Consider the following 14,052-nt stretch of genomic DNA (forward strand, 5'->3'; position numbering starts at 1 on the left):
GGGTCCCTCTACTACTTGCCCTGGGTATTTTCTTCTTGCTGGGCATACCTACTGTTATGGGTTGAATTATGGGTTGAGCCGCCCCAAAATCTCCAGTGTCTTAGAAAGGGACCTAATTTGGATATAACGTCTTTATGTAGGTAGTCAAGTTAAATTGAGATCTTTATAGTGGGTCCTAATCCATTATGACCGGTATACTTATAAAAAGGAGAAATTTGGACACATAAGGAAGACCATTTGAAGAGACAGGGATGACAGCCATCTCCAAGCCTTCTGGAACAGCCCTCAGAAGGATGCAAGCCTGCCAACACCTTGATCTTGGACTTCTAGCCTCCAGAACTGGGAGAGAATAAATTTCTGTTGTTTCAGCCACCCAGTTCGTGGTAATTTGTTACAGCCCTAGGGAACTAACACACCTGGCCATGCACACCTGAGTGCGAGAGCTATGGTGGCCTGGCAGGTGGATGCCTCTCTCTCTGGAGGGTCTCTTCGGTGACAGAAATTATAAAAACTGCACTGCCTTGCAATGCAGTGACTGCACTACAGTTTTTAGTTACAGTTGCTCTTAGAATTTTTGTTCATAGTTATTTTCTGTTCTCTTCCAAGGACTCAGACACAAGATTACAGGGCCTTGGGCCAGAAACCCTTCCCTCCTCTACCACCACAAAGAACAACCTGGACTTCATTGCTGGGTCAGGCTTATCCTGCCTGGCTCCCTCTTCCCTTAGAGTGAGTACAACTCCTTTCCCTTTCCTTCATCTTCCAGTTAATCAATCCCCTAGTCATATGGATTCTATCTCTTAGATGGCTTTTGGATCTGGCACCATCTTAGCCCAAGCCACTATCACCTCTTGCCTGGATAACCACACTAACCCCTAACTGAGCTTTCTGCCTTCAGCCTTGCACCCCTCACCTTCCCGCAACGTTCCATTGTAATGACTTATTTAGTGTCACTTCTCTCAGCAAGTTCTGTGAGGAGAGGGGCCGAGGAGTCTGTTTTTGATCATGTATCCCTAGTACCTGGCACATAATATGTGTTCAGTAAATGTCTGATGAAGGAAGAGAGGGAGGGAGGGAGGAAGAAAGGAAGTGGGGTTTATATTCCCTTACATAAACTTTAAGGCTATGTTTTTTCATTGATCTCAGTTGAGCAGATCCTTGTACTGAGAAGGCAATCAGTCAACACAAATAGAGATGTCAAATGATGTGTTTTTCAAATGAAATGATACAGCTTTCTAAACATATGGCCCATCGAGATCCAAACCCGTCTTCAGAAAAGGGGCATTCAGATCTGTGTGCCTAGCTGTTGTCTCCCCTGAATTATCCTGCACGTCAGAATCACATCACAACCCCCACCTCTCTGCCAGGCCTAAAATACAAAAGCCCTCTCTAGATTTCTGCTCCTCCCATTAAGGCATGACAGCTGCCACACCTAACTTTGAACAAGTGGTCCATGCATTCTATTTCTCCATCTGGGGAATGCCTACGAGCAAACCTTATCCCTCCTTTTTAAAAAAAGAGAAAAGAGCTAAAATACACCTAACATAAAATTGTCCATGTTAACCATGTTTAAGTGGATAGTTCAGTGATATTAAGTATCTTCACTCTGTTATGCAACCAATCTCCATAATTTCTATTTTTAAAAATAAGCATTAAATAACTAAAACTATGTAAAGGAATATAAGGCTTCCTAAAGAGACTTCCTAAAATATGTACTAAATTAAAAAAAAAAAAAGACAAAGCATCCTTTTACTGCCTGCCTTTTAAAGATGCTATAGTTTTTGTGCTTTAGGGGGGAAGGGTAAAAATGAACCATGGGTTAAGTGGTGAACCAGCCTGTCTTAAGAATGTCCCTTCCAAAGGGCATGCCAAGTAATTACATGTAATTTTTTTCCTCCCTGGTTTTTGTGAGTGCTTCTGAGCCAATGCTGCCTCCATCCAATGGGCAGACATCGCTGTTTTGTTTTCTTAGTGTTTTGAATGGTTGGAGATTAGCATGGGTATTTAGCAAAAAGTACAATTTCAAATTACACACTGCTTCATGGTGCCAAAACACTGCACACATCGTCTGATGACGTCCACCAGCTCGGGACTTAGAATGGTGGTTGTTAGTCATCAGGCTTTGCAAAGCTGGGAGATGAAATCGTGAACAGTGTGTGCTTAGACGGGCCTTATTAGAAAAGAAGAGTGTCTAAAACATGGACTCACATTTTTTTAAAACCTGTGATATCTTTTAATTGACAATGTGTGTATTTAAATCAACATGACTAATAGATTTGCTCAAAAGGAGGAACATTTTATCTATGGGCATTCTCAAAAAAATGATAAGCACATTTACAAGTATATATTCTAGTAACATTCTGGTCTTCATTGGCCAAGGTTTTTATTTATGTACAAGCTTAACCACCATAACCACATATATATGTGAATATTAAAATTGCTTTAACTTTAACATAATGCTTACAAAAGGATCCAAAGTAATCCCTCCCTGGCACTGGCCACAGACTGCATGTTTAATCCTGGCTTTATTTCACCCACTGAAGACATAGAGGTGCAGATAGGAACTGAAAATGGCTAAGTCCAACCCTAATCATCATTAGGAGAAAACAAAAACCAAATTCGCAAAAGCAGATGGCTCAGGCCCAGTGTGAAGACAGTACATTGGTATAACAAAAGCCAAAGTATTTTATTAAAGATAATTCAGGAGCTAGAACTAGAATCTATCTTGCTCAGTGAATGAATACCTAAATATTGAATACCCCTTTACTTTGAACCCCCAAAAGAGTTGAAAAAGTTAAATCTTTAATCTCATTGTCACAAAGTCCTCTAACAGTCGATCACAAAGTTGCCTGAGAGAAAAGTTTCCCTACATTCTACCAAAAACACAGGTTTGTAACAGATGTCTCATGTAACATTTAGGACAGATCCCAGATTAAGAGGTTGATATACCCATATGTATTTGTTAATCAATCCAAGTACATGAAGCCTAAAGCTGGGACCCAAGAATTATTAGCAGAGAAACAATTTAAATGCAAATAATGCATGCATGGAAAATCATCAGAAAGCATGTTACTTATAAATACCAGGCAAATGCAATAATAAACACAATTGGAAAATTCCCACCTGGCAGCCACCCAGAGTAGTGCTTATAATAAATGTGAGCTCTTTATTCACACTGACCATCCTTCTTATTAACAAACATGATGCCTACCTAGCCTTGTCAACCCCTCAGCTTCTCCATCTATAAAATGGGACTTAAAGCTGCATCTTAATAAATGGGGGGTAAATTCTTCTAATAAATGACATTACAGGAAGCACAAATAGCATCTCAAAATGTAAAGAAATGTGCAGTTTTGTACCTAAACATGGTTTTAAGTCATGTTGAAAAGCACATGGTCAGATAGACATGCACTTGGAAACAGACTGTTGTGATAAGGAGAGAGGTTCCCGGTGAAATGACTCATGAATGCGGGAATGCAGAGGCTCTCAGCAGCATGAAGTCACAAGGACCTTCTCCGAGGTCTCCTCCCCTCCACAAGCAGTGCTGTTTGTTGACTTCAAAAGACAATAGGTGGACAATTTGGAAATCATTATTTCTTTACATATATGATTATTTTTATCCTTTAGTGAATGCACAGCTGGTTTATTGTTAAAAATAATTAAAGAAAAACATTCTGGTGTGCATTGAGAAATATTGATTATTCTACTATTTTAAGGGATGTCAAATAGAATGAACACCTTAAGTCTAGGGGACTCTAACTAACATCTTGATATGAGCAAAGGGCAAGTTTGTCAGGTGTGATGACACAAAGCTTATTAAAAGCTTAAAGGGAAGAAACACAAGAGAATCCAAATGTCTTCAATGGAGTAAGATTTCCCTCCAAAAACAGCTAAAGGCAAGTAGTATTTGGGGCAAAAACAGCAAACTAGCAACATAACTGAAATGTGTCAATCTTGACCATTTACAAAATGGAGGGTTTCTAAGAGGCTATGTGCAAAGCAAACCATAAGTTAAGAATTTTGAGGGGAAGGGGGAGCAAACCACTTAAAACATCCATATTTGAAACTTACACAAAACTGAACTCATGTGAGGTACAAAGAACTACCTTCTTAATTAAGCAATCTGTACATTTTAATTTTTATTAATATTGTCTTAAATGTGTTTTGTAGTATGCTGCACATCTATAACAACCATTTACTGCCCTTGAACTCTGAATGCAATGCTGCAATCCCTTTCCAAATAGAATCACAGAGTAGAAGATTCCTTAGAGATCAATTAGAATTGCAGTTCTCAACCCTAGCTACACTTTAGAAACACTTTTAAAAAATACAGAGGCCGAGAACTCTACCCCAATTACATCACAAGGGGGTGTAGATATCCCCCTCTTGTGATTTAGTTTTTAAAATAAACTCTACAGGTAGTTCTCCTGGGCAGCTAAGATTAAGAACCACTGATACAGAATATACATATTTGCATTGCCTGATACCATAGTCACTGGCTACAAGTGGCCACGGACCATCTGAAATGTGACGAGTCTGAATTGTGTAGTAATTGCAAAATACACACCAGATTTCAAAGATTTAGTACCCCCAAAAAATCATAAAGCATCTCATCAGCATTTTTAATATTGATTATAAGTTGAAATGATAATATTTCCTATATACTGGGTTAAATAAAAAGTGTTACTAAAGTTAACTTCTCCTGTTTCTTTTCACCTTTTTAATGTGCTACTAGAACATTTAAAATTACATATGCAGCTGGCATATGTGGTTCCCACTATTGAACAGTGCTGGCCAAGACCAAAATTCTTATTACAAATGAAGAAACTGAGGCAGAAAAGCATACTGAGTTTAAGGCAGCACTCTGGGGATACCCTCTTCCGGTCTTAGGCTTCTTCTCCTGTTGCCATAGCCCACTTTGTTGCAGAGCTGGGCATGGCGGAGCCCCTGATGCCATCACTCGGATTTTGAACCTTTCTCTCTTTGTCTTGCTATTTTTTCTTCTAAGATTTGATATTAAAATCTATTTCCCTTATGGGAAAACATCCCCTCTCCACTGTGCACATATTTTTGATTTGTTATTGTAGGATTACTCATGAAAGCAGAGTAACAAGAATGGGTGTCAAAAAATAAATCTAGAAAAACATTAACATAAAGAAAATGCAGAGAAGGGATGGAAAGGATTATTAAGGCTTTTAAGATGTAGATGGTCAAGTTCTGGCCTGTGAATGTTTTACCATGTTGTAGCTTAATAAGTAACCCTGGCATTCTAAGAGCCATCTTCAGCACATTATCAGCCTCTCTGCGGAATTTAGAAGTTTGAACCTATAATATTATCTTTTCTCCCAGAAGGGCTGTTTTTCTGGACAGTGTTGTCATTACAGTGAGGCAAATCAGGCTCTTCATGATGGAGCACCACATCACACCTAGGTACCCTGGCGGAAATGGACTTTGGCCTCAATACCTTCTACCCTCTGGTGATCAGATTAGTAACTGATCATTTAGAAGCCAAACAGCATCACCGCTTACTTAAAGAAGAAAATATTGTTTTGATAAAAGTAAAATGGCCCTACCAGATCTGGCAAATAAAGACAAAATGTATTTCTTCTAACAACCAGCTAATTCAAAAAAACAACAACAAAGATGTTTTTTGTTGCATGTGGCTTCCCTCCTTGGGAAGCCAGCAGAGCGCGACTTGCATAAAACTGGCTGAAATGTGTTATATTTGAGAAATCATGCAACACAGGGCTCCTCAGTGCAATAAAAGAAGAAAAGAGACCTGAATTCTGATATAAAGCCTTCATGCAAAGAGCTGGAAAGAAAACCTACCAGCCAGGCCAAACCACACATACAGTAGATGCATTCAAGATTTCTATTGAGATATTCTTGCTCCCCATCCTAAATATGGCATAACCTAAATGTCATCTTAAATCAAATGTTTGGTGCTCTGGAGCCCCCTATGTTGCATGCATGATTTCTATTAGCTATGATTAGTCAGGTTTTGCCAGTCAAACCACAAAGAGCATACTTCCAGACTCAACTCACTTCTCATGTAGTAATATTCACCTCTAAACCCTCTCATTCCTATACACCAACCTGGGAAGATAATAAGTTACAGATGGATCCTGGGCAGAAGTACATCTGCCAGAGTGAAAACACTTGTTGCTCTATTCAACTAAAACAAAGATTATTGATTTTAACTTTAAATAATTTTTCAGATCTCTTCCTCAAAGATGATAAAGAAAAGATGAGAAGTAAAAAAAAGTTACTGCCTTATTCGGAAGTGATCTTTTAGAGTATTTTTAGTTCTGCCTGGTTTTAGTCTCAAATGAAATCTGGATGGTGTAGTTTTAACAGGTCATGTCTAATAATAATGGTGAAGAAGAAGAATGACCCTCAAATAAGGAGGCCGATATTTGAAAAATTAACATCACAGATATGTAAGAATAAACAGAATAGAAACTACAATTGATATGCTTAGGGCATTTATTCAAAATATCTGATTTAAAAAATTGTCTTTGAAAGGTTAGTGATCAAAGGCTTGAAAAGAGCAGGGATCCAAAGCCATGGGCTGGCTGTGTTTTATTCGTGACAAGGGCATTTGTAGTGGCCTGGCTCATGGAAAGAAAACCTGACCAACCTGGAGGCAGAGACTGGGCTTCTAGGCTCCATTCTGTTCTTTAGTTCTGGGCCTTGGGTGAACCAGTGAATGCCACCAGGCCTTAGGTTCTGTTCTTCAGAGTGAAGAGGTCGGTTTATGAGTGAAAAGACCTCCCCCAGCTCCAGCTCTACATATGCTACAAGCCTTTCTATCACACCATCAGAATGCCTAGGCCGAAAGGAACTCTTACTCTCTAAAATTAGTTCAAGACAAACACCAACATAGTAGTTTTCAATCCTTGTTAATTTTAGGGTAGAGATTAGAAATGTAAACCTTGAGGAAAGAGAAGCAAGCAACGAAAATATGTATTTTTAAAGTGTGAAATGAACTTTAATCTATTTCTCAGAAAAGATAATTGGGTAATAGAGTGAGCATGGAGGAAAGAAATGAAATGTCAGCCGTAACATCTTATACATTCAGGAATTTATCCTAAGCTTACAAGTTTTATTTTGAAAGTTCCAGAGTCTCAATAGAGCATCAGGTTTTTGCTCTTGTTTCTAAAACAGTGTTACCATAATCTAGAAACTTGAAAAAGTATTCTACCTCTGTCTCTCTCTCTCTCTCTCTCTCTCTCCCAACAAAGCAATACTAATGGATCATTAAAAAACACCAATTGCCCATTTTTCCCCTAATTCAAAATGTAAGAACTCTTTAGTGAAAACATTAACCATGATGTCATTTTTAAAGTGCCAGCATTTCTTTTTAAAGTAATGCTGCAATATAGCTTATTTAGTTTATGAATAGCAACACAAAAAAGTTCTTTAAGTCTGCTTAGCATATCTAAAGGTGCTTCTTTCTCACACTTAAATATTTGAGGCTATTGTCCCCACACACACATTTATTACCTTATCTCAGTTGTATAATTTTCTCAAATAGGATTCAGAGAAATAGCCCTAGATTTGAATTTTTAAACACTAATTTATAAAAGCATTGGTTGATTCCCATAATACAGCTGGTAGTCAAGCTGGACAAGATAATGAATTGACTGAGATCATTGTTCCATCTTCATCCAAGAAAACTGCCTCTAAAAAAAGATCTTAAATTGCTGTAGAAATCCAATTTGTAAGAAGCAGAAGAAGCATATAGATGGGAAACACCAGCATGATCACATTAATTTTGTGACTAACAGCAATGCTTTGAAGTGAAGAAGAAGAAAAAAAGAAAAGATGACAAAAATAATCAGTCCACTCAAATCCCTAATTTTAATTTAACAACACAACCAGAGGAAAACCAACAGCAAATACAAAGTTCACATCTTAGGGATCCAGCCAGCATCACCCCCACAGACACAAAATAATTTTCAACTTAATAAGAAGCAAATGCCAATGCTAGGGAAAAGCTGTAGAACGGTGATACATCATTGCTAAAAAGTAAATTATAATAAGAAATCAGGGGACCAAGAACTTGACGTCAGTACAAATAGCCATGGAAAGTCCATGACTGATTGGTTTTGAACCTGTGGTGTGGAAAACTGACAAGTAGTTATCATGAAAATCTTCAATTCGCTGTCATTGAAAAGCTATGAAGGAAAAGTCTCTGGACAAACTACCATTCATTTAACCACCTATTCAAAAAAAAAGCAGCAATACCACAAAGATACAGAAGTAAAGGCACAGTTTTCACTCTTTTGGTGGGAATGTTCTAACAAACTATCTGCTCATATATAAACTACATGAGGTCACAGCTGACTTCTAATTTCCAGGCAATTTATGGATATCAGCAATTTACATTTAAAACCAGTCGGCTTGAAGATACTATCAATTAAGCAAATGTGTTTACTCTGAGTTCAGTTGGAAAATAAAAATTGTTATATCAGTCAGGATTTCAAAGGAACAGATTTATTTAAAGTGCTACAAGCAAAGAAAATGGGAACATTTATAGGGAGGCACAGGTGAGTTCTTTCACTGTTTTCTCAGTTTTAAAACTAAACTAATAGCTGATATTCAGTCGTTAGCACCCTTCTTCCATGGAATACACAGCTAGGTTGGAATGTGGAGAATCGTTTTTTGTTTGTTTGCTTTATTTTTAATTTTTAGGCTCCTTTTTTTTAAGAACTCTATCCTTATTAAAACTTAAGTACTTATTATAGTGATTCATAAAAGTTCATAGAATAAGGGAATTCTTACCTGATACATAAACATGCTCATAAACATTATTTTACCCAGGAAATAATGGTCTTATTCACACACACACACACACACACACACACACACACACACACACACACCCTTCCACACAAAATGCTACCAAGTCCCAGGAAACTGACAAAAGCAACATTAATATTCAGTGCAAAATACGAATCCCATTTCTGAATTCCATCTATGAAAAAACAAGACTGGCTTCATTTAACCAAACTGCACAGTTCCCTTTCTGCTTAATAAGCATAATAAACAGCATCTTACCATTATCTGTAGAACAAATTCAGCAACGTGTTGCTTCCTGCAGTCACCAAATCAAGGTGTGTTTTTTTCTTCCTTTCTCTCTAGTAACTTCTTTTTTCACCAGCAAGATTAGGAAGAAAATAAATCTGAGTATTTGCCTCAGTATTTCAGACACAAGATTGTGAAACTAGCCCTTAGTAAAAAAGAACAGGTCTGGTATTTTACAATCACTTTTGCAATTCAGAGGTACCTCCTGGACTCTCGTACCTCCTCTCCTCCCTCGCTCTCTACGTTTCTTTTAGTAATGAGACTAATTTTTCCAGTAGCCTTTAACTCCCTAGATTTAACCAACATGGAAAATGTGACTAAAAACTTGTAGAACTGTCTAGCCTCCAACCCTACACAGAATCAACTTTGTTGTAAGTGTTGAAGAACACCTCGCAAGCAGCTACTTGCTCGCTTAGGCTCCTGAACTGCACAGCACAGAACGCCAAATAACAGTGCGCCATCTAGTTAGCAAGCGGCACTCTCCATTCCAGAAGGGGGGACACCTTCAAACCCTGGGAGTTAAGGACCTGTCAGGGTTCAGCTGCTCCGAAGGTCCAATTGTTTATTTAAATAAAAAAGTATATTACTACTGAGATAATCCACGTGTAGAGGATATGGGAAAATTTAGGTTATAATGGCACGACAAACTTTTACATCTAACTTTGATTTACAAGATAAAAGCAAGTTTTAAATTAAAAGGGCTTTCTGTTAATAGAGCTTATTATTCTGAAGACGGGAATGATTTTCTTGGAAAGTTGTCCCTGGGTGCACGCCTATTATCTTTGCCTTTCCCCTTCCACTAATGAGCATTTATCTAAAGAGCCTGTTAATCCTCTGATGTGTGCTTCTGGTCAGAGGTAACAGTTTGAATAAAACCACTAATCACTGATCACTAAATCACTGATCATTAATCACACTCTTCAGTGTCCCTGACCCCGGCCATTTTTCCCTTTAGGTCAGTGCATCACAAACAAGAAGTTTAACATTTAGATGCACATGCATTTTGTGAGGGTTATACTATTTCATCGCTAGATGGAAATAAATAATAAATACAGCCCCAAACTTGGGGCAGGATTGTCAATTAGACCCCAGATAGGAGTTTCACAAATGCCTACTCTATAGCATGGCTTTCTCTTTGAAGACAGTAGATCTGATTATAACCAAACCTGTGTCCTTCAAGAAGACCCCGCATATTCAGAATATAAATGTTCCTTTATTTAGCTTTGACCCACTCCAAATCAGAAAGCACCCAAACCCACACGCCCTTTCATCCAAAACCCTGGTAGTAATTTTTTTTATTTCTACTCCACACATACCCCAAGAGTTTTTACTTTTACCCCTTAAGCATGTCACATATAGTTGTTTTTAGTTCTGACTCAATTCAATAACTTAGGTATTTAACTTCCTCTTTAAATATAGAAATGGAAGGTTTAAGAGAAAAAAACACAGCAACTCATTACATGGTACTTTGGGTTCCAGGTCTCATTCCCTCACTCTGGAAATGAAACATTTAATCTTGATCCTTTCAGCTAAATTTGATTTAGTCAGCATCCTCACTACTTCTCTCTTGCACTGAGCAGTTGGAGAAAGGCGCTATGTAAAATTGTTTTGTTTGCAATGGGTGTGTTGTTTTCCTAAGTCACCACAGGGACACAGTATTATCATAATGTCTCTAAACACTTCCTGAGATGCCTTTTCGATCAGGGCTGAGCATTTTCGCCCTGGAGAAGAGGGCTCGCTGGTGCCTTTCTTAAATAATAGAAAAGGCCAGATTGTGCCTGTGCTGATCAGGTACCATGCTCCCCTCAGACACCAGAAGCTCTTACCCACACTCCAGGGACAGTGATCGCCCGGGGAAACGCAGTAAAAGGCGGAGGCGGGGCCAGAGTGGTAACGGTGTGGGCGGGAGAGGGGGCGGAGAAGGAGGGTCCAGGAGGAGCGGGCAATAAAGATGCCCAGGGAACTGGCGATTGTACAAGTATGTTGGGGGCTGGGGGTGGAAAGCAGAGTTGCTTTGTCAGCATTTCTAAGCCCCCACAACCCTTGAATATCTGAAGCTGTTAATCAAACACTTACTGGCCAGCAGAATGACGTAACGGATGTGCATCCAGCCTTTATTCCTTGACACACGTCAGAGGGAGGGAAAAGTAAAAATCAAACACACTCTGCGGACTCTGACAAAATATACAAGCAGCTCACTCCAGTCCTGGCCTTGAACAAGCGTCAAGTGGGGGCGGCACCCATTCAGGGAAAGTTGGGGAGGAGGATGACAAGGTCTGGGCTTTATCTAGCTCAGTCCCCCCACCACCACCACCACCCCCCCAACAAATCTTTGGCAAAGAAGTGGGATACAGCCGGCGGGAGACATCTCCTTGGTTCCTTCACACGTTTTGCCCCTCTAAGAACTTTGTGAAAAGTTTAAGCGGTTCCCCGGAGAATCTGGCGTAGAGGTTCCGCCGTGAACTGCCCCCGCGCCGCGGCAAAAGCGGCAGCTGTCACTTGGGGCAGCGGCGGGGAAGAGGTAGTGATGCCAGCGAGCATGGAACTGAGGGCGGCAGGAGCGGCTGGAGGAGTGAACGCAAGCAGAGCCTGGCCACTCTCGAGACTTCCGCGCCCGGAGCCTCTAAGAGCCAAGTGCCCCTCCGAGAGCGACGTCCTCTCCAGGGCCGTGTGCCCACCGGCTGCAGGCAGCCCTGCAGGAGAGGTGGCAGCGGCAGGCTCGGCACCCAGGAGGGAGCGAGCCCCCGCGCACCCGCCTGTCCACCCGCTAGGTGACCCGGCGTCCTCGCCGCGCCCGCTGGAAGTTTGCAAACTTTCTCCGAGGGTTCGACCGCATCGCTGGGAGGTTGGGGACGCGGGGGAAGGTTCCTGGCTCGCCGTCTCCGCTGCCGCCGCCGCTGCCACCGCTTGACCGCACTTCTGGAGGGTTCCGCACCTTGCCAGGTCTCTGGAGGCAAACACACACCCCCGATTCATAACTGTTCCCCGTGTTAGGGAAACACACGCACGCTCCCACACACGCACGCACGCCCGGCGGACACTGCTCACTCCACGTTAGCATCCCTCCAGTCGCACGGCGCCCCGGCCACCAAGACGCGCTCCGGGATGGACAAGACGTGGGGTCTCTGGGGTGGCCTCAGGACACAGGAGAATTCCACAGTCCGTTCACCGGCATTTGGGGCCAGACTTCCCTCTGGTACAAACACAGATCACCCTCCAAAAAAAAATGCTTCGCATCTTTCCTACTCCTTGCCCTGTGACCTGCCCATTGGACCAAGTAACCTCACGGCTGCTGCCAAGAACCAACCCCTGCAAACAAGTACACTCCCGAGATGGCTCCCTAGGCAAGTGCAACAAAAGTGGCCAAATGCAAAAGCCCCAGAAGTGGCCCAGCCGTATTTTTAGGAACTTACCAAACAAGTGTGGAGAAGGCAAGAGCAGAGCCCGGTTGAAGGGACCACGTTGGACTGAGCAAAGATTACAATACATTCTATTTAGAGTGCATTACATCACCCCCCCGGTGACGTCACGTGGGATTCCTGAACTTCTAAATCATTGCGGTCCGCGGGGGTGGGAGAAGGGGCGGGGCTGTCGCACTGAGGGGGCGGGCCCCGCCCCTGCCCCGCCCTGACCCCGCCCCAAGGAGCAGACCCTGGTGCACCCGCTGGAGAGCGCGGCGGCAGCGCAAGCAACAGCTTGCAGAGCCCAGCGCCTGTGACACGGCTCCCTGACATTAGTGGTGTGAGTCAGCTTGGAAACAATCCTCAGGGTTTCAGACAGGACCACGGAGGGGCCTGGTAGCATTTGAAAGGTGTGGGGGTGGGGGTCGGGGAGAGGTGAAGACAGGGTCCTGACGGGGGGCGGGAAGACTTTCTGTGAATATTAAGTGCAAGATGCTCCCCTCTTCCGTCACCAGCAGATGCCCAGCTTCTTTATAACTGCGACAGTCGTGACCCGATTACAGTGTTCCCTGAATCCTGGCTTCTCAGAGCACTCACTCAAAACTCTTTAATTGTCCCCCACCCAACCTCACACACAAGGGTATTACTTTATTGAGCCCACTCACATGGAATACAAAGAACCCACCCTTTCCAAGCCCCCCCTCCCCCACCCCCCCACTCCCCGTTCGTGTTTCTGAGAAGCTGGAAGAAGAGTTCCTTTTGGAGGCGAAAGGTGAATCACAGCTAGAGCCAAGTGATGCGCCTGATTTAGATTCAGCGTCAGAGCCGGAACGGCCCTTGGCGATCACTTCCAGAGCCACAGACTGGCAAGTGGCAGAGCCAGAACCAGAAGGCAGGATCCGGGCGCCTGGTCTGCGGTATCTTCCTGACAACTCCCAGAGAGAAGGAGCCTGGCGTTTTCAGCATCGGCCAGTCACCACCACCATTTCCAGCTTTATTTCCATTTAGATGTTCTCCCTGTAAGGCGGACTCCAGGGGGAAGGCACAGGCTAAATGCCAGCCCATTCCAGACGACCTGTCATCCTGCAGCAGCTCGCACTTTGCAAAGCACTCACGCCCACATGAACTCCCTTGATTTGCAAAACAACCCAGCACAAGAAGAAGTGGGGCAACTGCTATGTTTATCCCCATTTTACAGGTGAGCTGAGGCAGACTCCAAGAGGTGAGGGGCTTGCCTGTAGTCACTTGAGCAAGTGGAGGCCCTGGTACCACCCCAACCCTTTTTTAAGCCCTAGACCCCTACTGGGCTCCTTTCTAGAACTCTCTGCTCCTGGGTTTTTGGTGGTTAGAATTCCTACTAAGGATGGAAGTCGAAGTTTTGCTTAGGAACAGTTAAGCCCCATTAACTAACAATAATTATTCCTGACATTTATGTAACATTTGACATTTATATAGCACCTTTCATCCCAATGCATCATAACCATGACTGTGCAGTTCACCAGAGAATCATGACTGGACTGGCTAAAAACTGTAATGTTGTGCCTGGATTGTCACATACTTC

General features: G+C 42.3%; 1 protein-coding gene across 3 annotated transcripts in view; it reads right to left on the reverse strand.

Annotated features, from left to right (window-relative positions):
• Nucleotides 1–12,546, reverse strand: part of CREB5 (cAMP responsive element binding protein 5) — a 398,853-nt gene extending 386,307 nt beyond the window's left edge. For all 3 annotated transcript variants that reach the window (XM_036327750.1, XM_036327749.1, XM_036327751.1), the window contains exon 1: nt 12,504–12,546. The gene's annotated coding sequence lies outside the window, so the exon portion shown is untranslated. The remainder of the gene's footprint in view (nt 1–12,503) is intronic.
• Between the last annotated feature and the right edge of the window lie 1,506 nt (nt 12,547–14,052).

This window comes from Myotis myotis, unplaced genomic scaffold (genome assembly GCF_014108235.1).
Source record: "Myotis myotis isolate mMyoMyo1 unplaced genomic scaffold, mMyoMyo1.p scaffold_m19_p_11, whole genome shotgun sequence".
Lineage (NCBI taxonomy): Eukaryota > Metazoa > Chordata > Mammalia > Chiroptera > Vespertilionidae > Myotis > Myotis myotis.